Here is a 23,842-nt window from a genome sequence, read left to right as displayed (position 1 = left end):
AGAAAGAAAGAAAGAAAGAAAGAAAGAAAGAAAGAAAGAAAGAAAGAAAGAAAGAAAGAAAGAAAATATTATTTTTAAAAATGTGTAGTGACAGAATTCACATGAACTGTGGAAAAATTTTGAAGTAATCATAATCTATATTGCTTAATTTTTTACTTATTGTAAATCATCATGTAACTATGTACTTGTGGTTATGTTTATAAATATAATGTTCAAAACTGATTCTAAATTTATTTTTGAGTTTTTAAGTTTAAATATGTACTTATGTAAAGTTTTTTAAAATTTCACTTTATATGTAAACATTGCACTAATAAGTAAAACTTTTGTAAATTGAGTTGTTAGGCACAATTTGGAAAAGCATGATGTGAAACAACAGCAACAACAAAGAAACTAGAGTCTTAATTTTTCTAAAATAGAGCCAAAGGTCTGCAGGATGCCAACAGCTTCTGGAATGGATGCTTGTTATTCTCTGCATGAAGCCTAGCTGCTGCCCGTGAAATATTACAATAGAAGCAGACATTTGTGTGTCCCATACTTTTGCTATAGAGAACATAATGGAGTTCAATGTACAGGTCATATACCCATGAATTCCAGTGTTCAATTTGGTAAGTGCTTGTACTAGGCACATCTCTATTTCAAAATCAGTAATATTACTTTTTAAAAATGCTTTTCTGCTTTGCTTATTCTTAGAGAACTAGCCTCAAGCTATTCTTGATAATTTGATTCTCCAAAGATGCTTGGATACTTGCTCTCTATAATTCCGTAGAGATTTTTATTGTTAAAACACTTTCTCAAGAAATAAGAGAAATACATAGTAATTCCCCGTAGAAATAAAGATAAGTTAAAAAATATATAAATGTTTCAGTTATTCATGCATTTAGTACAGGGTCTCACAATGCACCTCAGATTCGTAATGATCCGCCTGTCTCAGCCTCCCCAACACTGGATTACAGGCTTGTACCAATATGTCTGGTTTTGGTGTCCTGCATGGCGCTCTTGGGCTTCTGGGTCTGGCCCAGCATATGATGCTGAGGATGGAACACACATCCTTGTGCTTGCCAGGCAGGTACTTAGACTGCTGAGCTATCTCCCAGCCCCAGATATTTGGATTGATTGGTTAATTTTGCTCAGCGAGTGTTTCATGGAGGAGTCACAAACTGCAAGAGGTCCACACTTCTAATGACCTTATGAAGGAATTGTACCCAGAAATACTATTGCATTCAATCGGAGTTATGATAATATTAACAAACTGTTCATTCATTTTCCACAAATATTTATTCAGCACATTTTCTGTGTCAGCCACAATTTTAGATGACACTGAAGATGTCCTGAGAGTAAGAGAGACAGCACTGATCCCATAAAGTCTTGGAAAAGGGACAATTAAACAAAGTCAACAAAATACAAGATTGAGTAAATATTCATAATTAATTACATGTAACCAATTTGGAACTTTTTGGTAGATATAACAATTTAAAGAAGGACCAGCCAAATAGCTCAGTGGATTAAAGCCTCTGCTTAGGCAGGTGCAGGAGCCAGCAGTTTGATCCCCAGGCCTGCTGTGCAGGCCCCACCCCCGGGGCACATTAAGACAGTAATTGAGACTGGGTGTTGTGGCACACACCTATAATCCCAGAATTTAGGAGGCTGTAAACAGGAGAATCACTACAAGTCTGATCTACACACTGAGACCCTGAACACCCTGTAGACCCTGTCCTAAATACAAAATAATAAAATAAAATAAAAATAAAGAAGTGTTTTATAAGGCAGAAATCAGAAATCTGGCCTCAAAACAATTATTGAAATGACAAGAAGGATGGATGTAGGATGACATCACAGTTGGTTAGACTAGAAGAGTGATAGTAGAGGTAGAGAACAGTCTACACACTTTGTCTTAGGTTTTTAGTTTATTTTAATTAAAAAGCTTTTGTAATCCTGAGTAAATAGATGACACTAGTGAGGTCTGAATTTCATTGGCTGTTTTATATCACCATGATCTTTTTTAATAAATCTGTATATAAAAGTCAGTAGGTAAGTAAGTATCCTCTGTGTTTGTCAGAATAATTATTCATACTTTAGGGTTAAGTCATTTACACGAGACACCTTCCATTATCAAAAAGGAAGAAAAAACACCTGAGCATTATCTAGCAAAATGTATATCAGTTCACTTGTTTAGATGTATTTTTAAAAGTCTTAATTTTATTGATTTATATGTCAATCTAAATGTTTCTATAAATGTACTTGATAATGCAAGGGGCTGGTGTTCTGAGTCCCACTGACTATCTTGTCATTATCTTAGCATTGCTCATTGCAGTTTCTCTTTGAAATGGCTCAAGCATCTCATGGCTGCATCTCTTAATGAGTAGAAATAATGACACACCTTCACTTCCTATTGAAGCAAGCATAAGTCCCTTATCTTTTGAAGATACATTCTGAAGTGTGGGCTAACTTACTTCAAGCTTGCTTGTTGTGGTGAGCTCTATACAGAACTCCTTCCTTTCTTGATGAGGTAGATGTAAAAGGGAACAGAGCACTTCTGAAATCCATTGCACCCTGTTGGTGGACGTTTTAATGTTTGTCTCTGTCTTCCAATTTCAGATTGATTTCATGAGTCGCTCTCCCTATGAGGAAACAGCTCACAGTTTACTTACCCCAAAACCTGTAAGAATTCATTGCACTTTCTTCAGTTACCAGTGACATGATAACTACCTAGTTCCACACATGTGCCTTCTCAGATAGTTTAGTCATTTAAGATAATTAATTATTGTAGATTTTTGTATTTCAGTGTCTCAGTTTATGTAACATGTGTACAAGTTTCTGTACCTCAGGAGACTCTCAAGCCTTATTTACTTTATTTATTAGTTAGCTGTTTAGTTATTGAGACAAAATAGCCAAAACCTACAACGGAAAGGAAGGAGGTTTAATTTCAATCATGATTTCAGGGGATTTTGTCCATAGTAGGCTGGTTTCCATGCAAAAAAAAAAAAAAAAAAAAAAAAAAAAAAAAAAAAAAACTATGGCAAGACAGCATGGCTAAGCAAAGTCTCCTAGTTCATGGTGGCCATAATGCAGAGCTGGGAAACAGTGCCAAAGAAAAGGTGCTGGGGGCGCAATGTAACCGCAAGGCCAAATGTCTATGTTCCAACCAGCCAATTCCAAAGAGTGTTCTATTAATCCTTTGGCAGTGCCCAGGCCAAGCTGACACAGTCAAGCTTAACCATCACACCTTAAGTTTGCGTGTGTATCTCTGTGTGTGTGTGTGTGTGTGTACAGTGAGATTGTTGACATTTTCCCCCATTGTCGTTGCTCCTTCTCTTTGTGGTCTGAGTACTGAGATGGAAGATGCAAACCACAGTGCCAGTATCCCTTGGGTCCCCTGCACTTCTTTTTTACCTCACTCCAGCCTCTGAGGTCCCAGCTCTGAATGATTACCAAATTTTCTCTCCAGCTATTTAAAGGAGAATCATTCAAAGACAAAGTATTTGCAAAATAAAATAAGAATTCATACTTAAGTTTCAGTGATTCTTAAGTTTCTTTAATCTCACCTTCATTTCTATTTTGTTTACTTTTGTTTTATATATTTGGGTTATTTATCTTATCGATCTTTTAGTAGTCTGGTTGTCTGTATTTCTTCCTTGGTAAATTCCTGTGGTTTGATAAATCAGTGCTGATCAACACCATAGGAGGGATTCATGAATTGATTAAAATATTAGTTAAATTCAGTGAGCATTAAAATATTTTTAATAAATCTGTACATGAAAGGCAAATGTATTATAGAGTAGTAAATCAATAATTCACTTATGCAATATGAGCAAAATAATGTTTTCAAAGGATTATTTTAGCTTTGTTCGTGTAATTCCCCTTGTGGTTTAAAAAATATATTTTCAAATAAAGATATTGACCTTTCACTTGAGTTTGATATTAGCATTCTGCCGGAAGTCAACTATGGTAAAGCTACTGAGATTTTCTTGTTTGCCTTAAGTTACAATGCATCTGACATGTATGAACCCAGTGAATTATTTTCTTTATAATCACTTTTTCTGTTGTATTAAGTTTCTTGCTTGATAGGTATTCACCACACAGAGTTCCCTCAGGAGACACTGTCCTAGATTCTGGGCACACAGTAACAAGGAAGCGAGTGTCATGTTATCCACTGGGGAGCTGTGTGCCAAGTGGCAGTGGGCAAGCAAAGTTGAACAGAGGGACTGAGAAGGACAAGGAGATAGCTTGTGTTACAAATGAGCTAATGAAACACCTGCTATTCTACCAATTTCATAAACTTGGGGTGTGTGTGTGTGTGTGTGTGTGTGTGTGTGTGTATGTGTGTGTGTGTTTAATCTTAACATTGCTGGGATATCTTACTAATACCAAAATTACCACTTTGAAAAACTAACTTTTAACATGTAAACCATTTTGAGGCCTTGACAGGGTTTGGTAATGATCCACTTTCTAGATAGTCATTGGACTCACATTTAGTATCTATAATGTGCCAGACACTGTGCTTAATATTGGAAATACAAAAGACAGTAAATTCACAAATTCAGAAAATAAGTGATTACACAGAACTTCTGGAACGCAGTGTCATGAATCTCAATGCTCCAAGCTACTGACATATCATCTTGGTAAGGGAGATAGGTATTTAATATTCTCAGATTTAACAACAATTAATTTCATGCAGAGTCAGCATAAAGGATAAAATTCAAGGAAGAATCACCGCTGTAAATTTCTATATTAGTGTACCCCAACAGCATTCCATCAATGTTTTCCATTTTTAATGTCTCTGGGTAGCCAGAAAGTATCTTGGTTTGTTCTTCAATTCCTCCAGAGATAATCTGATAGGGACCAGCAAAATAGCTCAGGGGGCTAAAGCATTGCTTTGGTACCACATGCCACACCAGGCCCTGCCCCAGGGTGGTCTGAGGCAGCCAAAAAGAAAAACAAAAACAAAAACAAAGATAACTTGATAATTTACAAGTCACCTACATACCAAATTTTGAAACCACAAATGCCAGGGCTACATGCTCTATGCTATCTTGCCAGGTGTCATACATGGCAATCAACCAGTTTGGATTTGAAATTAGTTTGACTTCACATCAGTTGTGATTACTGAGCTATTAACAACTTCTACTTCCCTCTTTTTTAAAATCTTTGGTCTTTCATTTCATCCTTTAAAAATATTTAATTTATAGCTTTTTTTCATATCTTTTTGCTTTGACACTACTTCTTTTGAGAATTCTTTTGTAGGATTAAAGGAAGGCAAATTCTCTCATCTTAATTCCTAGGACCAGTTAATATGTTGGGTTCTGTAATTAAGGAAAAAGAGTTTACCAATTAGCTGCTAGTAAGATAGAGAAATTATTCTGGCTCGTCTGGATACAGTGAACGTAGTCACAGATACCTTTCAATGAAAGAGGTAGGAAGAAAGTATCAAGGAGAGACGAAGTATGACATTGGTGAACAGCTGGTGGTGTTTTAGAAGGCAAACCAAAAAACTTCAAGGACTAGGCTGTGAGGAGAGAGTCCAGCCTGGGAAAAGGCTAGCCAACAAATCTTCTTCGTGAACTTTCAGAAAAGCACGCAGACCCACAGCACCGTGGTTTCAGCTGAGTGACAGCCACTTGGACTTTTGACCTCAGAGCTATAAGGTAATAAATTTGTACGAAATTTGTTGCTACTCATTAAATACAAAAGGAGCAACAAACCACTTTTCAGGTTTTCAAGAGTCTTAGCTTTTGGAGAAGGCAGCATTCAAGAAAAATATGTTTCTGATCCTTTTTTTCCATTAGATAAATATTTCCTATGATCCTAAGCTGCAGAGTCTCCTCTCCATTCTAGATGTTACCAGTGTGACTATATTCTGTCTTGTGGCCAATGCAGGTTATGATTGTTTCATGCAAAGCCTGGCTTTTATCCTGCTGGTAACATGCCTAGGAAAGTGTTCCCGTGCAGTGTTTCAGGTTTTACATCTGACTGTGTTAAATAGTAAATATTAAGTAGTACCCCAGGAAAAATTTCATTTCAGAAACTTGTTGAGCCATTAAGGCTAAGTAATTGCTAATAGTCCTTAGAAATACGCTTAGCAAAGTTGCCGCCATGCCTGAGGCTGTATCACCAGAGAAAAGATACAAGTTTTAGCAAGCTGGGTACATAACAGTTTTTATGTTGTACATTTAAAGTTTTTAAAAATTTAAACTAAAATAAACGTGGAAGAAGATGAAGTAGAAAGCTATTATCTCTCTCACACAAGTAGGAAGACTAAGGAACAATTCATAGGAGTAGCTCAGGTTTTTTTATTTAATTTGTTTTTCTTTTTTCTTCCAAGGCAAACATAAAGCATAATTGGATTGGGGTAAATATAAGGAAGATTAAAAAAAAAAAACACCGATTTTACTTTTTTTAATTTTACTTTTAAGTGGGTAAACCTTCTAGGAATCATGGTGAACGCTTTGGCAATGAAACAAAGAAAAGCTGTTTTAGCCTGAAGAAACTGTGCCTTCCTTAGCCAGCCTGAAGCCAGGAATGCTGTTTTAAAAGTCTTTGCTAAGCTTTAAAAATTTTCTTCAAAGGTCGACTAAGTGTCTAGAAAATATAATGAGTAGGGAGTACTTGCTTTCTGTGTCTTTCCGGCATCCAGTATGTCGAAGTGAGGACATGGTTGGTCCTCTGGTGTGAAATTCCGGATCTCCTTGGGTCTTCCGGTGGGAGCCGTGATCAACTGTGCTGACAAGACGGGAGCCAAAAAATCTGTATATCATCTCTGTGAAGGGGATAAAAGTAACGACTGACCTGACTTCCCGCTGCTGGTGTAGGTGACATGGTGATGCCCACAGTGAAGAAGGGCAAGCCAGAGCTCAGGAGAAAGGTGCATCCTGTAGTGGTGATCCGACAGCAGAAGTCGTACCGGAGGAAAGATGGGGTGCTTCTGTATTTTGAAGAAAATGCAAGGATCATAGTGAACAACAAAGGCAAAATGAAGGGTTCTACCATCACAGGGTCAGTGACAAAAGAATGTGCAGACCTGTGGCCAAGGATTGCATCCAATGCAGGCAGCATTGTGTGAGCTGTGTGTGTCTATACAAAATAAACAGCTGTTGGCAGGTGTCAAAAGAAAATATAATGAGTAGGGGACCAACAGGCTAGGAAGATGGATTTGAATTCTAACTTCCACTGAGTTCAGTCTGAGCTATCAGTTAATAATTTGCTCTCTGTGCATCGTAAATTTCCCTCTGGGAGAAGGCTGGGCTTCCGAAGTCCTTAATGACAGTAGCTCATGCCCCTTTCAGATTAGTTGTAGAAGCTAGAGGGTTAGCCAGGGAGATGTTTTCTAAGCTCCTGTCCTTCTCTTCATTAGACCTTGAAAAGGTGAAAGTACACATCTTTGAGATCAGCAGAAGTTCTGCTCATGGATATTTAGCCTTTCCTCATCAAAATGTGCATGTTGTTTCTTTAATACCTCAAGATATTTTGAGAAAACACACATCATTGAAGGAAATGAACCTGTATATTTGATCTTGTGCAAATCACTCTTAAGTTGGTGAACATGTTCTGTTGTATTTTGCATTTGCATCTGGTCAAGCAAACATTATCTGTATTTTTTCATGCACAGCCACTTAAACAACTGAGCTAAGGGGCAGGCCCCCAAAGGATTTTGTTTGTTTGTTTGTTTGTTTGTTTTGGTGGCTCAGGCTACCTGAAGGGCAGGTCTGGTGAGGCAGGTGGAGCAGGAGATCAAACCGCCGTATCCTGTGCCTGATTGCATGTGCATGCACTGTATTTTTCTACCTTCAAGTTATGTCTAGTAGTGGCATGTAGGCCATAAGAGAAAATTTTTTATACTTTTACCCAGGAAAGAAGAACTGTTACATCATATTTTAAGGAACAATTTGCTTTAAAAATAATCTAAAGTAACATTTCACTAGATTTCAGTTGACTCATTATTTATGGATAATCTCACAATTGTGTGAGCCTCACTTATGCTTTAAGAGAAAACTTGAAAATTATCTTTCTTTGGAAATTTGTGTTCATTCCAAATCCCTGTGAGTTCCACATTACACCTTGGCTGCTTATGGTTAGAGTGTGATCGGTTGTACTTATACTATGTTGTTCAATCTTGTGGACTTGGCAAGCTATCATAAAGGATTCACCCTGGATAATTAGATAGAGATTGTAGCTCATTGTAAATTCCACTTCCTTCCATTTGCATGCAAGGGGAAACATCTTCCTAAAGGGTATCTATTCACAGTCAGAGCAGGAAGAACAAATGTGAAACAATTTGTGCCATTTTTCTAAGAATGATATGACAAATATAGTGAGTATCAGGTTGTTTAAACACCAACAAATGATTCTTTCACAGTTCAAGAGATTAGAAATCCTCAATCAAGGTTTTAATATGCAGCTACCTTCTGGGGTTTCCATTCTTGGGAGGCAGGGCCATAATCTTCCTCGCCTTCATATCTGTGCCTCTGTGTATGTCTTCATTCTCAGTTTTGTCTTTTGTTAAGAACACCAGTCATTAATGTTAAGGACACCAGTCATTAATGTCCACTTCCATGATGTTATTTAATCTGATTTCCTTTTATACAGACAATAAATCTGTCACATTTATAGGTACTTAAGATTAATATTACAAAATTTAGATTCTGAGAGAGACATACTTTACTTCATAACAGAAATCCTTTTAAATGAACATTTTCCCCTTCGTTGTTCTGATAAAGATATTTATTTTCTGTGAGCTCATCTTGTTATGTACATTGTGGGTTCATCTCTAAAGTCTAAAATATGCACAAAAGTTTGATTCGTATTGATTGCATCTGGAAAATCTAGCATGCCTTCCACTTTATCTCCACACTGTTATTCCTCACACTGTTTTGAATAGCAGTATTCTTTTTCCACACAGTGATTTTGAATTAATGTTCAAGCTTCACAAAAAATGTATATAAGCATTTTTGAAAGTTTTCAAATAATGAGCTACGTAAGAAGTATGGGAAAGGGCAGCCAGATAGCTCAGCAGACCAAACCACCTGGTTAGGCAGATGCAGGGACCTGAGTTTGATCCCCAGTATTCTGTGCCAGCCCCCCCCCCCAGGCACACTGTGATGTCAACTGAGACTGTGTGTGGTGGCACACACCTTTAATTCTAGCCCTTGGGAGGCTGAAAACAGGAGATCACTATGAGTCCAATCTGTGTAGTGAAACCCTATAGATCCTATACTAAATACATAAAAAAAAGAAGTATGTGAAATGTATTTTCATATGTAATGCCTTGGAAGGTGGAAATCCTACAATGTTGCAAGAAAATCATAGTGAACTACAAGGTGTGGATTTGTGGCGCAAGGCGTGGTAGGGAAATACCATCACACAGAAGTTAAAGTGACTTATGAATACATGTTTACAAACTTCTGAGTATTTTTTGTTTATTTATTTTTTTTAACATTTATTTATTTAGTGTGTGTGTGTGTGTGTGTGTGTGTGTGTGTGTGTGTGTGTGGCCAGCTCAGCCCACCAGGGGGTGGGGCTGGCTGGCATGTGGTGCTGGGGGATTGAAACCGTGGTCCTTGTGCTCTGCCAAGCTTGTTCCAAGTAGGTGCTTTAGACCACTGAGCCATCTCGCCAGCCCCTATTTTTTGTTTAATTTTGACACTTTCTCTTATTAAGGACAAAAGTTATGGAGTTCTGAGCTATATTCTGGTATGTATACCTATGTACTATTTATCCCAGTTACAGGAGTATGTATTGAATACTGTGTATCATTAACCTAGTAATACAAAAGAGAATAGTTGTTTGGGGTCAAATTAAGTCACTATCTTTCTCGCTCTCTCTCTTTTTTTGTGTTATAGGAAAGGCGAGTGGCAGCCACAGGTATTAGGTTGACCTGAGCTGTCAAATTCTCTCCAGGTTGATCTTGCTTGCAGTTGACTATCTTTCTCCTTGATGTCATTCTTCTTTACAATCTTTTAACAATGTGTAATTTTGTTGTGTTTGTTTTGTTCTCTTTTGATTTGTTTTTAATATGTAAGGCTCTGGGAAGTAGGCTGCACTTTCAGCACCAGAGTCTGGGCTGGAATTGCTTGTGAAAGTAACCTTGTTCTTAAGGAGTATGTGTCAGTTGGCACTTTTCAGTTTACAATTGGATAGAACTATCGAGTTTGAGAAAGTTTCTTAACACTATAGTTTTTTCTTTTTGAGGGAACATATTCTCTTTTGCTGTATATTCTGCCCTTATGAGGAAACTATTTTCACCATGTTTTCTATGAAATGATTGGCTTAATTTTAAACTTCTTTTCTTTTCTTTTCTTTTCTTTTGGTGGTACCAGGAATCAAACTCAGGACCTTCCACGTGCCAGGCAGGAACTTACACCACTGAGCTATATTCCTGGCCCTCTTAATTTTAAATTTCTTGAGTCACTGTATGTAAAACTTGTCTCTTCACAATTATAGAATTGCTAATTCTGTACCAACTAAGAAAGCAGAATTCAACTCCATCAGCGATGAGTGAGTTTGAGGGTTAAGTGGGGACTTTCTCTGTCTCTAACATAGAAGTCCAGAGAGTCCATCTGTCCTATCTCATCATTACACTGACCTTCCTGTTGCCCCACCTTCACTGCCCTTCTTGTGTAGACACTCACCTCTGTCCTCCAAGTATTCACATATACAGGCATGTACATATATATGACATATGTGGGTGTTTTCACATAAAGATTTTTATTGTTCATAAAAACCCATGTAACAAATCCTTTGTTATCACAACATTTCTGCCTCCCTGACCAAACGGTCCCAAATACCTGTGAATTAAAATCTATTTGGCTTAAGGTCTCTTTGTCTGATTACCTACAGTCAGCAAGAATAGAAGTCCGGGCCAGTAATATAGCATGTAAGATCTGATACATGAATCTGCATAAATTAATAGAAACTTATTTTAAAAATTAAAAGAGGATTCTAAATGAGTACTCTATGATTATTTTAAGTGCTCTTAAGGGGCAATTAATGTATGAAGTATTGTTGAAATCCAACCACATATTTGGATAGGATAATGTGCCCTGAATAACTATAATCTTCATTTGTTGAAACAACTTTATCTTTCAGACTATTGGGTCTTATGACATTATTGTGGAGGTATAATTCTTGGTAATTTTTTGAGAAAGCTTAAACATGAAATCAGTCTAGTACTTATGTTCTATATTAACTTTTAGGTGGTCAGGCTACCCAAAGGCCAATCATGATAAACTGCTAAATGTTTTTATGTAATATACATATATAATATATGTGTATATTATATATTATATATTATATATATTAAACTGAGATTTTGAAAATATGTGTTATTCAGTAAAATCTTAAATAACATTTTCAGATTAAAATCAATCATCACCTCAGAGAGATGGAATCTGTTATATCTGATGCAGCCAGCAGAATTGGTAGTACAAACCATCAGTGATTGGTTAGCATTGAATCTAGTTGCGGTCAGAAGTAAACCTGAGGTTTTTTTTTAAAAAAAAAAAAAAAAAAAAAAAAAAACCTGAGTTTTAACATCAACAAAAACATAGGATTTGCAATTCAGAAAATCCAAAGGAAGTGCTAACTCTAAAGATATTAATTCTATGTGGTAGTATTTTAGCTTTACATATTTTTCACCATAGCCTATCTAGCCATTAAAAATGGAAAACCTAGTAAATTTGCTCTGAAATTCTCAAACCAATCAATAAGTTCTCCCAGTCAAGTTCTTGTGTTCTTCTATTTCTAGCTATTAAAAACTTTTCACTAATAATTGTCTAATTACTTTCTTCCTTCTTGTATAAGACAAAGATTATGAGTTGAAATGAATACTGATAATGAACACTTGGCTAGGCTTTGTTAACATGCTAAACATTTTGAAATTTATGTGACTAACATAATTCAATAAAGAACATAAATGATCTATTTTGCATGAGTAAAATCTCTAAAATTCCAAAATTGATTATATTAGTTTATAACTTGAAATTGCCAGAGTTGTTTGCAAATTATCTCATTATGCTTTAATTCCTATTTGCCCCAGGAAGACTTTCCTGAGGTACCTGTAATTGTAAGGTGAACTACAAAGTAACACATATATTTGGATCCCAACCCTACCCTACAAGTGCCATAAAATAGCTCACTTTCATTATTGATTTCCAACCTTTCTGATATCTCAATAATCTCTGGAAGCAGCATAATTCTATTTATAGAGTTATGTTTTAGTAGGGAATTTCCAAGTATAAAATATATTAATTCACAATCACTGAAAATTAAATACCAGCAGTGAACTTCATTATTTTTCTTAAATAGGGCATGGGCTAAAAGAGAATAAAATTTATTATTCCGTACATGACTTTAATTGTTCAACTTTTAATGAGGATCTGATTTGATGCACCAATCTAACCCAAATTTCAAATTATTTCTTTAAGTTGCTTCATTTTTAGAAGAGGTTTAGATTTCTAGGAAAGTTGCAATGGTGTTAACAAGTTTTTCATGTGGCACACAGCTTATTTATGCTTTTATCTAACCCTAATATGATCTATATAGGCACAATTAAAGAACTAATACTGAAACATGTTTTGTGATTCCAGAGAAAATGCTAACTCTACAGATATTAAAGCACCTAAATTTAAAAAGTTTATTGAAGGCAGTATTTTAACTTCTGTTACTAGTTTTTCTGTTTCCCTTCTACACAATAAAGATGGGGAAGTGAATGGTCCATTCTTTATGTCAATTTTTTTTTTCCTTTTCATACTAGGGATTAAATTCACAACCTTGTGTCTATCAGGCAGGCATTTAGGATCTATCAGAACCATGTCAATTTCTTTAACTTCTCTTAACCTTAGTCTTCTTTTAAAGGATCTTGTCTAGGATAATATACTACTTTCATGTGTTCAGTCTACATATCTACATAACTATGATAGTTGCTCACATTTTACTTGCTTTTTCTTTCTTCTTTAAATAATTTCACAAGTTTTGAGGATTTAAATTTTGTAAACTATCTTGTAAAATACCAATAAAGGACTCTTCTTGTTCTTCCTCTTTTTGTTGTTTTATTTTTATTTGTTCATGTTTAGAGTAGAGTTCTAGGTCTTCATTACAACTATTATGGAAGTCCAGGCCTGTTTTGTCACAACTGTGTTGTGTCATCATGACCAATCTCTGTTGACTTTGACCTAGGTCAGCAAGCTGCAGGAGGGCTTGGCAGATTTCTCTACTCTATAATTTCTTTCTTCAATCTCCTTCCCTTTCGGTATCATCTCCTTGGGGACAGTAGTAAAGACACATTGTTCATGCTTGGCCCTCCAATCTCCCTTAGGGAAGGCATTTCCCTTGTGAAGATGTTAGGTGTAGGATGTTGGTCTCTGTGCAAGACACTTGCCTTATCCAGCCAAAGAGAGTCCATGTGCACAATTTATTTTTCTTGTGCCCTTTTAAGCACTGCACTCAGTTCAAGTTTGCAAACCAGCATTTCTTCTGGGAAGTAGTTGGATCTATTTATACCACACATAAATTATTTGGTTTTCATTCTGTATTCCCTAAAGATTTTTCCATTCATCAATTAAAAAAGAAACATATTAACTTTCATTCCTTTACTTTAAGTTCAATAAATATTCAGATATTTATGCTTATATTTATTACTATGTATCCTCAAGCAGATTTTCATTGGAAATTGTTTCACTGTTCTGTACATTTATGTGTTTTATCTATTCAATCCTTTCATCTCTTCCCCATATGCTGAAACATTGATTGTTTTTATTGAAAGAATTTTCATGGGGACTAGGGAAGTTTTTGCATCCTACTATCAGAAAAAGCATTTTCACACCTTCAACCTAAAGAAGAATGCACTTCTGGCTTTGTCTGTGTGGGTGCCAAAGGACACTGTAAAGAACACTCTCTTTTCCTATGTTCTTTGGTGCAATTTTACAGTAGACATCTCTTACTCCAAGAAATAAAAATATTCCCGATCTCTACTCACATTAGAGTTAATACCATGTTTCTGCACCACTCAGCAAAAGATTGCAATGAAATTCCAAATAGTTTAGGCCCTTTAGCATACAAAGAAGGGACATGGGCCATGACTTCAGTTCACTCTTTGTAGGAATGCTTAGGCTCCTGGGGTTATTTTTACTGCGGAATTCACATATGACAGGTGGACCTGTACTACAATGAACAGTCTCATTTGCACAAGAAATTCAACTATTGGACTCTAGCATGCTACATGTCACTTTGACTTTAGTAATATACAAACTGATAGAAAAAAAAATGGCCTTAATAAAAATTTCACAATTGTTTGACTAAACATCTGAAACATTTTTATCACAGCTTTCATATATTAAAACTATTTCCTCCAGGGACGAAGGCCCTAGCTGCTATCATCTGACCCATGACACAACCTCGATCCTTATTGTTGGATTCCTCCGGTTCTGACTCATTTCCAGAGCATTGGCCAGGACCTTTGTTGTCCGACCCTCGCTCCGATTAACTCTCCGACTCCATGGTTGGAGAAGCCGGGCAAGAGTCGTTCTCCGAGGCTCCTGAGGGCCATCTCCCGGTGGCACAGACCTGTTGACTGACTGCTTGGAGCCCAAGGGCCTTCGCTTCCAGGAGGGCTGGTCCTGTGGTCAGGACTGGTCCCCTTCCTTCTCCTCCTGTCCCTCCTCCTCTCGGCTCCTTCCCAGTTCTCTCCCTTGGGCTCACTGCTCTCCTCTTCTTCTTTGCTGCTGGTTCTCATCAGTGTCATCACTGACAAACTCACCTTTGTTGAAGCGCGGCCTACCTCCACCTCTTTTCTTCTCTTGCTTCAGTCTTTCCAGTAACCATAAGCATGTTTTTGATCTTTTCCACATACTGGTATCGCTGTTCCAAGAGTTTCTTTTGCTCTTCTTTTTCTCTAAGGCCTTTCTCTTCCTGTTCTTTAAAGAAATTTCTGCCTCTACAGCTCCTTTTCTTGTTCTTGCTTGGCCCATAACTCCTGCTCTTCCTCTTCCTGCTTGCTTGCCCGGGCCACATGGTACTGGGCCTGGCTCAGTAAGTCAGAGCAACGCCTGTCTTCTGTAGCAGCAAGGGCCAAATCAAATCTTATTTTATCTCCCATTTTCCTCAAGTAGCTGAAGGATCTGTGTGCAAGCTCCAGTTCTTTCACAGCATTAAGGATTTCCTTCAGGTTACTTTTTTCATCTTTTAGGACAGAGGTAGCTAAGCTTAGTAAGACCAAGGCCACATTAAACATTAGAACTGTGTCACTGGGTGTCACCTATCTAGCTTTCAGCAAAATCTGCTTGCAACCCTGTAATGTGCCACACTTGAAGAGGGTCTGGGCCAAATAGAGCACAACTTCAGTATTTGGGGTTTATAGAACTTTCTGAGGTAGTTTTCATACATCTGAACAGCACTGATATACCGTTTTTGCTCTATGTAGCTGTGCACTAAGTTCAACCACACATCACTAATATGTGCTGTTGCTTCACTTACTTGAGCAAACATATCTCAGGCTTCATGGAAATGCCCTTGTGGTTCAAAACAGCCCCCTTGCCATTAGCAGCCTACAGATTCTTGCATCATTTCTGAGAATTTGCTTGTACATGGCCAGAGCACGACCTTGATTACACTTTTTCTTCTCTCAGTCTCGCATGGGCTGATGCAATGTTTGGAGCCACGTGTTGCAAAGGGCTAGCATGGAGTAGGTGTCAGTCTGTGTGGACAGCTGCTTCAGGATCCTCTCGAATTTCTTCCTGCTGGGATCCCATTCTTGTTTTACCAAGTGAAAGGTTGTCAATCAGAGACCGAGCATCTGGATGGACCTCATTCATCTGAAGAGCTTCCTGAAACCAATCTGACACCTCATAGAAGTTTTCTTTATCTCTGGCAGTGGCTCCCAGTCACGCATAACAATCAACATAATTGGAATATTCTCATAAGATATTCTTGTACAGTTTTTCTGCTTCGTAGAATTCACACATTGCCTCATATAGCCTGATCAGATTGTACAATGTTGCAAAAGAAATGGCGTTATAGTAATGTTCATCGTGCTAAGCTCCTGCCTATGCATGATCCAGAGATGGCAAAAAATAGTTCATTGCCTCCCCTAGGTTTCCAAGTCTGAAAGGGAGGGCACTGACATTATTCAGGCTCTCTGGGGGAACATCGGCTTACACTTTCTCTTGAAGGATTCGTGTTGATATTCCATAGGCTGAAAGGACACCCTACATATGGGTCTGCTCTAAGATTTGCACCAGCTCAATCCAAGCCTTGCCATCATCAGGATACTGCTTGGTGACCTTTTTCAAATAGCCCTTGGCAATGTCTCTTTTTTCCTGATCTTCTGATGCAGCATAGAGCCAAAAATTTTCATTGTTTGGTAATTGTTAGGATAAGCTTTCAAAACTTTCTCAAATCACTGAGATACATTCTCTCTGTCACCTTTATAAATATACTTTTGTCCCAAACCAAAAAAATGGGAGCACAAAAGAGGATGAGGCAAACTGTGTGGCCTGACAGTAATACTAGAAAGCCTGGTCATAATCTTCCTGAACGTGGAACGACCAGGCCAGCTTGTAGCAGCTCTCAGCTGGCATAGCCTCCACTTCAGTATTGTGAAAGGCATGGAGAGCAGGTGCTGCACTTTGCTGTAGTCCTTTTTGAAGAAAAAGTGATTTTCCAAGTGGTTCAACACCATAGGGTTTCTGGGATCAATTATGTTCTGGAAATAAGCTGGACAACATTTTTGATGGAATCGGCCTCTTTATTGTTGAGTTCTAGAACAGCCAGTTCGAACAGTGCTCCTACACATTTAGAATTAATTTCCAGGGCTCTGATGAATGCTAGATGAGCTTTCTCCAGCTTGTTGAGTTTCACAAAGCAACTTAATGGCCCATTCCTAAATGAACTTCAGCTGGACATCCCAGGTTACTATGCAGTGCTTTTCTATAGTGAGCAAGGGCTTCTCTGTAATCCTTCTTGTTGAATGAAATACAAGCTTTACCAAGAAGGGCTGGGATATTATTTGGAGACTGGTTGAGTACAAAATGAAACTGTGCATCAGCTAAATCCATTTTGTCACCTTCAAGTAGGCAGAAGCAGGCTTTTTCCAACAAATGGTTCTGATCACACATAATAATTTTATCAACCATTGTATACAACAAGGTTGCCTGTGTGATAAGATCCTTCTTATTGTCCTTATTCTTTTCTTTCCAAGCCTGTTGTACATGATAGACTGCCAATGTATCTGAGAAAGTCATCTGGTCTTTCTCATGATCTCTATAATCCAAACTGCCATCTATATGCGCTGCTTCCAACAACTTTACCAACTCTTCTGGTTTTCCTTGCATGTAGTATTCCAGCGCCAAAGCAATCCATATGTGCAGTTGCTTATGTTCCTGCTTGAGAATTCTAATAAGTTCATCCCTCTCCAGTAACCAATCAAAATCAAGTTCAATGACCTTGTCAGTGTCCCAGAGAGGAATCTCGATAGAGCCCCGCAATATGATGAGAACGCAGGCAAGCGTGCATGTCGCCCACGGCTCAGGAGCTGGTGTTCCCCTATTCTGGCACTGATGTTTTCGCTGCCCATGCATCCAGCCATTTCTGGTGTGTCATGTTATAGAACTCAGGAGATAAGAGCTTTTCCTTGAGGTATTTTTACTTAGCAATATGTATTCAGTGTTATTCAATGTCTTTTGTGGCTTGATAGCCATTTATTTTTACTAGCCAAAAGTGTTTCTTTCTGTGATCTACTTGAATTTATTTGTCCATTCACCATTAGAGGATGTCTTTATTGTCTTAGTTAGTCTGAGCTATTTCGAAAAAAGCTGCATTCGCATGTAGGTTTTTTTGGAGACATGTTTTCAAATCAGCTGACTGAAGGTTTAGCAGTGTGAGTTCTCTATCATACCATAGGATTATGGATAGCTTTACAAGAAATTGCTCCTGATTTTTTGAGGTGGCTCTATCATTTTGTATTTCCTCAGGAATTACCAAGGCCTCTTTCTTTCTCTGCATGTTTCCTAGCAAGAGCTATTGCCAGTGCTTGGGGTTTTAGCCATTCACATGAGGGTGTACTAGTTTGACACTTGTTTGAGTTTGCAGTTTTCTAATGACAAATGATAATGGACATCTTTTTGTATGTTTATTTATCATCTATAAATTTGCATTAGTGGCGATCTGTAAAGATATTGTATTTGGTTCTTTTTAATGGAGTGCTTTATTTTCTTAGTTTTGTCTTCAAAATTTCTTTATATATTTTTTCTTTATGTTCCTGATATACATATATTTTATAAAATATGGTTTTATGACTTTTCTTTAGTTTTTCTCATTAAGCTCCCAAAACTATGTTTCTCATAGGAAAATTTTTAATGTTAATAAAGTCTATATTAAAATTTTTCTTTTGTGTATTGTTTGTTATGCAGTCCTGAGTCTCATTAATAAAACCAATTTTATTCTTATTTATTTATTTTGCCAAAGCATGGATTGAACTCAAGCCCTTGCACTTACTAGGAAATTGCTTATTCTACTGAGTTATCTTCTCAGCTCCCAATATAACCAATTTTAATAAATTTTCTCTTATGTTTTCTTCTATGGTTTTGATAATTTAGAATTTTTTCCATTGGCATTTGTTGCATTTTTGATAAATTTATATGAAATAAAAAAGTTATTGGGGTCAGGGATATAGCTCAGTGGTACAAGTGCCTGCCTGGTAAGCATAAGGTCCTGAGTTCAATTCCGGGTACCAAAAATTTAAATAAGAAAGGTCTTTGTTTGGCTTTACGTTGTTGCATATATTTGTTTAGTGGCTCCAGCATAGATTTTTGAAACATTTTTGGTTACTTAATAGGTAAACATTACATGACAATACTTGTTTGTATTTATTTCTGTGACAGCTATTATGTTCAGCTATTCTACATCTCTATTATTTTGACACAGTTCTTTGATATCTCACTTGATGTTTTTCTTTCTTCTCTGCATTTTTATTAAACAAATATCTATTAATGCATATATATTCAAGCACATTTATGCTTATTTCAAATGTTTAGGAGAGAGGATAAAGACAATATGTGAACCATATGAGAAAGGAAGTTGTAAATTTGTGAGGATAAGAAAAATATTCTAAAATACTCTTCTTGGATTAGCTAGATCTATGTGTAGTTTCTGATAGTCTTAGGAAATACAAGACTCAATTTCAAAGTCTTAGAACACATATTTCTACTTGTTCTCACAGTTTCTGATTTAGTAGGTGTGGCATAGTTCCCAAAATGTCATCCCTAACATGTTCCCAGGTAAAGCTGAGCATTACTAAGAGTCAACACTTAGAGACCTTTTTCATCACACTTATTGAAAACATTTATACTGGTATGGTAAAAATGAAAAAGAAAGCATCTAATTTTATTGCTTGCTAAATTTCATTAAAAGGATTATCCTCTGATTTCTCTTAAAATAGGTCATGTAACAGTTTATTTTCTACTTTTAAAAGAATCTGCTAATGATAAAAATAAAAGCAAACTGTATATTTAAGAGATATGGCACTCTGTGTAAGTATTTTCTTGGGAAATCTTGAGGTTTCGAATAGGAAAAAAATGCACTCTTTCTTTAAAAAAAATCCCTATATGTTGATATGTGCTTAATTGGTAATGTCAGGTACTTGAGCTAGATAACTACTTCTGGAATAGAGCTACTAAATGAATGTCGAACATAAATCAGCTACCATCGTGTAGTTGTGAATAATAGGCCATTCAAACCCTCAGAAATTTTTCTGACTGTTTCAGAACCTTCTTCAAATATATCACTTTAGAAAAGTGAAAGGCTTTCAAGAGTATCAATGTCAGTGCTCCATTATTTTGATCCAAATATATAAATAATTTTGAATTAAGGGTCACATGGAGTTTTTCAAAAAAGATTTTAACCTTTGTTTGAAAATAGTTTAACTTAAGAGGTCAGAAGCCATTAGCAATTAAAGTAAGAAAAAAAAATTCAAGTATTTGAGGACTTTGGCATTTTGACATTTATTCAGAAGTAAAACAGTTTTAAGAAAAATATTGGGTGAGTGAGTTGTCAAGCTAAACAGTGTTTGCCCTCTCTGAAACATCCAGAAAGTAAATAAATCTTTTACAATGAATTATTACTCTAACCAAAAGATGCTTATTATATTAATAATTAGGATTCTAGCATTTGTATACATCATCTATAATTCTGCAGAGGATCAAGATGTTGAACTAAGATTGAAAATGTTTAATCATCTTTGAACCAAACAAACACAGACGATAAATTTACATCAAAAGGAGTTACACAGCAGCCTCTTGGATGCCATGAGACATTTGTAGTCAGACTAATAATTGCACATTGTATCCATCACGAGTGTGCTGACTTCGGAAGGCGCTTTAACAATGACACCAAGTCAGCAAATGGGCGCTTCCTACCCAAGTGCGCAGAACAGCGAAGACTTAGCTGGGGAAGCGAGGGGGAATCCCCACTGGCGCCCAGGAGTCCCCTTCATTTCTCCATGCACAGCTTCGTACATTTTCATGTCATTGTTATTCCCTACTAAGAGATCATTTATATAATTACTGATATTTAATGCAACTAGGCCAAAACGTGCAAGTAATTTTGGGTAACATCAGTGTGTTTTATTGCAATTTGGATAAAACATTTCACCAATATTTTTAAAGGAATCAGTGTTTTAAAATCATATTCTTTATGGGAATACACACAGTGACGGGTTTGTAAGCCCTTTAAGTTATCATAACAATTAAGAATGATAACAATTAATGTTTCCAAAAAAGATACAAGAACAAGTTGTAATGACATAAACATAATAGCAGTAAATATATTGACTAATGCATACTAACATATGATATATGCATCTGTTCAGTTTTTGTAGACTGAGATCAAAGTAATATTTTCTATCTTGATAAAAGTATCAAAATACTGTACTAGCTTCTAACTTTTTATGCTACGCTCAAATATGGTATTTCCCCTTGATAGCACTTTTCTCAGTGGAAACATTAAATTTGAATTATTAATGGCTATAAAGGAAAAATAAAAGTGAAACATTTATTAAATAGAACTGCAGTTTTACCATTATATTTGTACAACTTTGTGTTGAGTTCTCAGAAGTCTTCAAATGCATTGTTTATATACAGTACTTTCAATGAAACATGTTTATGTATTTCATTTTCAATGATGAAAATGAGAGGAGAAAACTTGTAACAAATACCTCTTGTCTTTTGACAGTATCCTTCCAACTTTCCACACCCTTCACCTTTAATGTTAAAAATAGTACAGTACACTGTGTGTACATCAGATCTAAATCAGAATCAGAGAAAACATGGTAACATTCACTCTAATCATATTACTATTCCTGTAGCATAACAATAGAGTGCTACAAAATAAAATTGCAGGACACAAACCTCAGGTGTCAGCTTGTCACTGTGTTACACATAAAGTAGTTATTAAAATAATTATGCTATCAACTTGTGAAGTCGGGATGCACCAAATATAGCAACCTGGTTTAATTGCTCACCGTTTTATTTTGAGTGAAGGAAGAAGAGGAGAGAAGGGTCTATGAAACTAAATGTTTCAGAAATGCTGGCAAAGCCCTTTCATAAGAAAATGCACTGAAAATAATTTTCTGTCTGAAGAGTGGCTAAATGAAGACTTACTCATTTAAAACATATTCCTTGTTGCCCTCCAAATTGGGGGAACAATAACTAATTTCAACTCAAAGCTACACTTAGAAGGTAATTTTTATGAAGAGTACAAAATATCCAAGGTGGCATTACATACTGTTTCTACTTTTTGAGCAGAAGAGAACAAGTCCCACAGTGTCTGGCTATTATGCAGTGTGTTTATCTGATAGGCTGGGCAGGATTTTCACTGGGATACCTAACTCACACTGTTTATAATTAAGTTTCCATGTAATAGGGTAGCTTAGGAAAAGTGCTGATTAAATTGTTCGATTTGCTAGCTACTCCCTTTGTCCTTGCATTTTTGTGCAAAGATCAATATTACTTAATGAAGGAGAGCAAGAATATGCTTTAGTTCAATATTAGCTTCAGAATGCAGGTATAAGTATGGGATTATGATTTGGTGCCGAAGCATACTTTCTGCTCTGTTTTTTTTTAATTATCTAACTTGTTTATATTAGAAAATAAGTTTCATTTAAATTGTAGAAGTTGTAACAGAAAGATAATTCTCCTTAAGTTTATGGAGTGGATCGAATTCAAAGTTAATGTTTATCATTAAGGTGAGCCTATCATGTACTTCAATATACTTTTTAATATTTTTTATGCATTTATTATACAAATATTAATGGTATAAGTGAATACCTATGGAATGTACATTTGCAATCTTTTATTTTATTTTATGAAAATAAAATGATGACACAATATACAGATTTAATTTCTATTTTTCCATATATTTTAGAATTATATAAGCACATTGCTCTTCTGTTCATTGAAAGTTAAAATTGTTCTTTTAAATAATACTTAAAAAATACAACTCATATTTGAATCCAGGACCCCTGAGCTGTAGCCTAGTTCCTTTTTAGGCTCGATTTTAAAGCAATTGCCCACTTTGGTCTTAAAGTTTTTCCTGCTTTGGCTTCCCAAGGAGTGGGGTTACAGGCCATCACTATTCGTCTAGTTTTTATTGGTAGAGAGATTCAGTTGGTTTTTGCAAAAATGCACATGTTTTGGACCAAATAGATGCTAAATAACCTTTAAGACCTACATTGCTGTTATTGCTATTATTAACTTTTTTGAGACAAGTTCTTACTATATAGTTCAAGCTACACTTGAACTAACTATACAGCCCAGGTTGATCTCATACTTGTGGCAATCCTCCTGCCTCGGCTTTCTGTGTGACAGGCATACAATACTATGCCAGGCTTTGAAGAACTAGATTACTGACAGACATAAATGTGAATCTGGGCCAGGTAGATAGCTCTGTAGAATAAGTACTTGCCTGACAAGGGTCCTGAGTTCATTTCCAGGTATAGAAAAAAAAAAAGTGAACCCATCTATTTGCAGCTTGAAATCAACTTAAATTCAATATTCTGAGTTAGAAAAATTCATACATGAAATTTTGATTGCATTTAGAGCTAAAATGTGAATTGTTCACTTTTTAAAAATCATATAATACGCTATATTTTATACTGCTCTTAATTTTTACACTAATACATTTCTATGATTAAAAAGCCATAAACAATTAACTTTTGAAGACCAAAATAGTAGTCAAATGGATATGTGGACCCTATTATTAATAACAACTGGTTTTAGAAATCATGTATATACATGAAAATATAAAAAAAATGTTTTAACAAGTATAATAAAACAGTGTGCAAGGTTTAAAATATTAGCTATTTATAATATTTAGTATTCTTTTTCACTTCTAACTTATGTTTTCCTCATCAAAGTTTATTCCTCTATGTGCCTTCATCTCATAAAGAGATTGACAAAATCTTAAAAAAATTGTGTCATTAAACTTTTATTTTCTGGCTATTATAAAATAGTATTTTAGCTACTATTTCATAAACTCCAACTTAATACAATCAGATACCTATTTTAAGAATACTTTGAATACTCACATCAAATTTCAAAGAAGTTTTTACTCAAAAATTTAAGCAAAAGGTAATATGCTATATAAAATATTTATTGATGACATAAATTCAAAGAGACAAACTACAGTCTGTTAATTTGTTTTCTTTAAATTATTAAGTTGTTGGTACAATTTAAATATACATATTGAACATATTCAGCATATGGAATTGGTACCCATATACGATGTATCTTGGTTCCTCTTTTTTCTCATTCCTTTCCTCTCCATTTAACCACTCTTCCCCTCCTTATTTTATTTTCTTTTT

General features: G+C 35.9%; 1 protein-coding gene, 1 non-coding gene and 2 pseudogenes across 2 annotated transcripts in view; 2 read left to right on the top strand and 2 right to left on the bottom strand.

Moving 5' to 3' along the window:
* Znf804a (zinc finger protein 804A) overlaps positions 1-23,842 on the top strand; it is a 305,609-nt gene that overhangs the window by 161,337 nt on the left and 120,430 nt on the right. The gene's annotated exons all lie outside the window — the stretch shown is intronic.
* On the top strand, positions 6,633-7,057 carry LOC105741828 (annotated as a pseudogene).
* LOC111816050 lies at positions 9,826-9,938 on the bottom strand. Its single transcript, XR_002820586.1, has one exon. It is a non-coding gene; the product is annotated as a small nucleolar RNA SNORA44 (small nucleolar RNA).
* On the bottom strand, positions 14,685-17,564 carry LOC105741827 (annotated as a pseudogene).

The sequence above is a fragment of the Octodon degus genome, unplaced genomic scaffold (assembly GCF_000260255.1).
Source record: "Octodon degus isolate 3935 unplaced genomic scaffold, OctDeg1.0 scaffold00025, whole genome shotgun sequence".
NCBI lineage: Eukaryota > Metazoa > Chordata > Mammalia > Rodentia > Octodontidae > Octodon > Octodon degus.
Note: the sequence above shows the minus strand (reverse complement) of the source record. Positions and strands in the feature narration are given on the sequence as shown.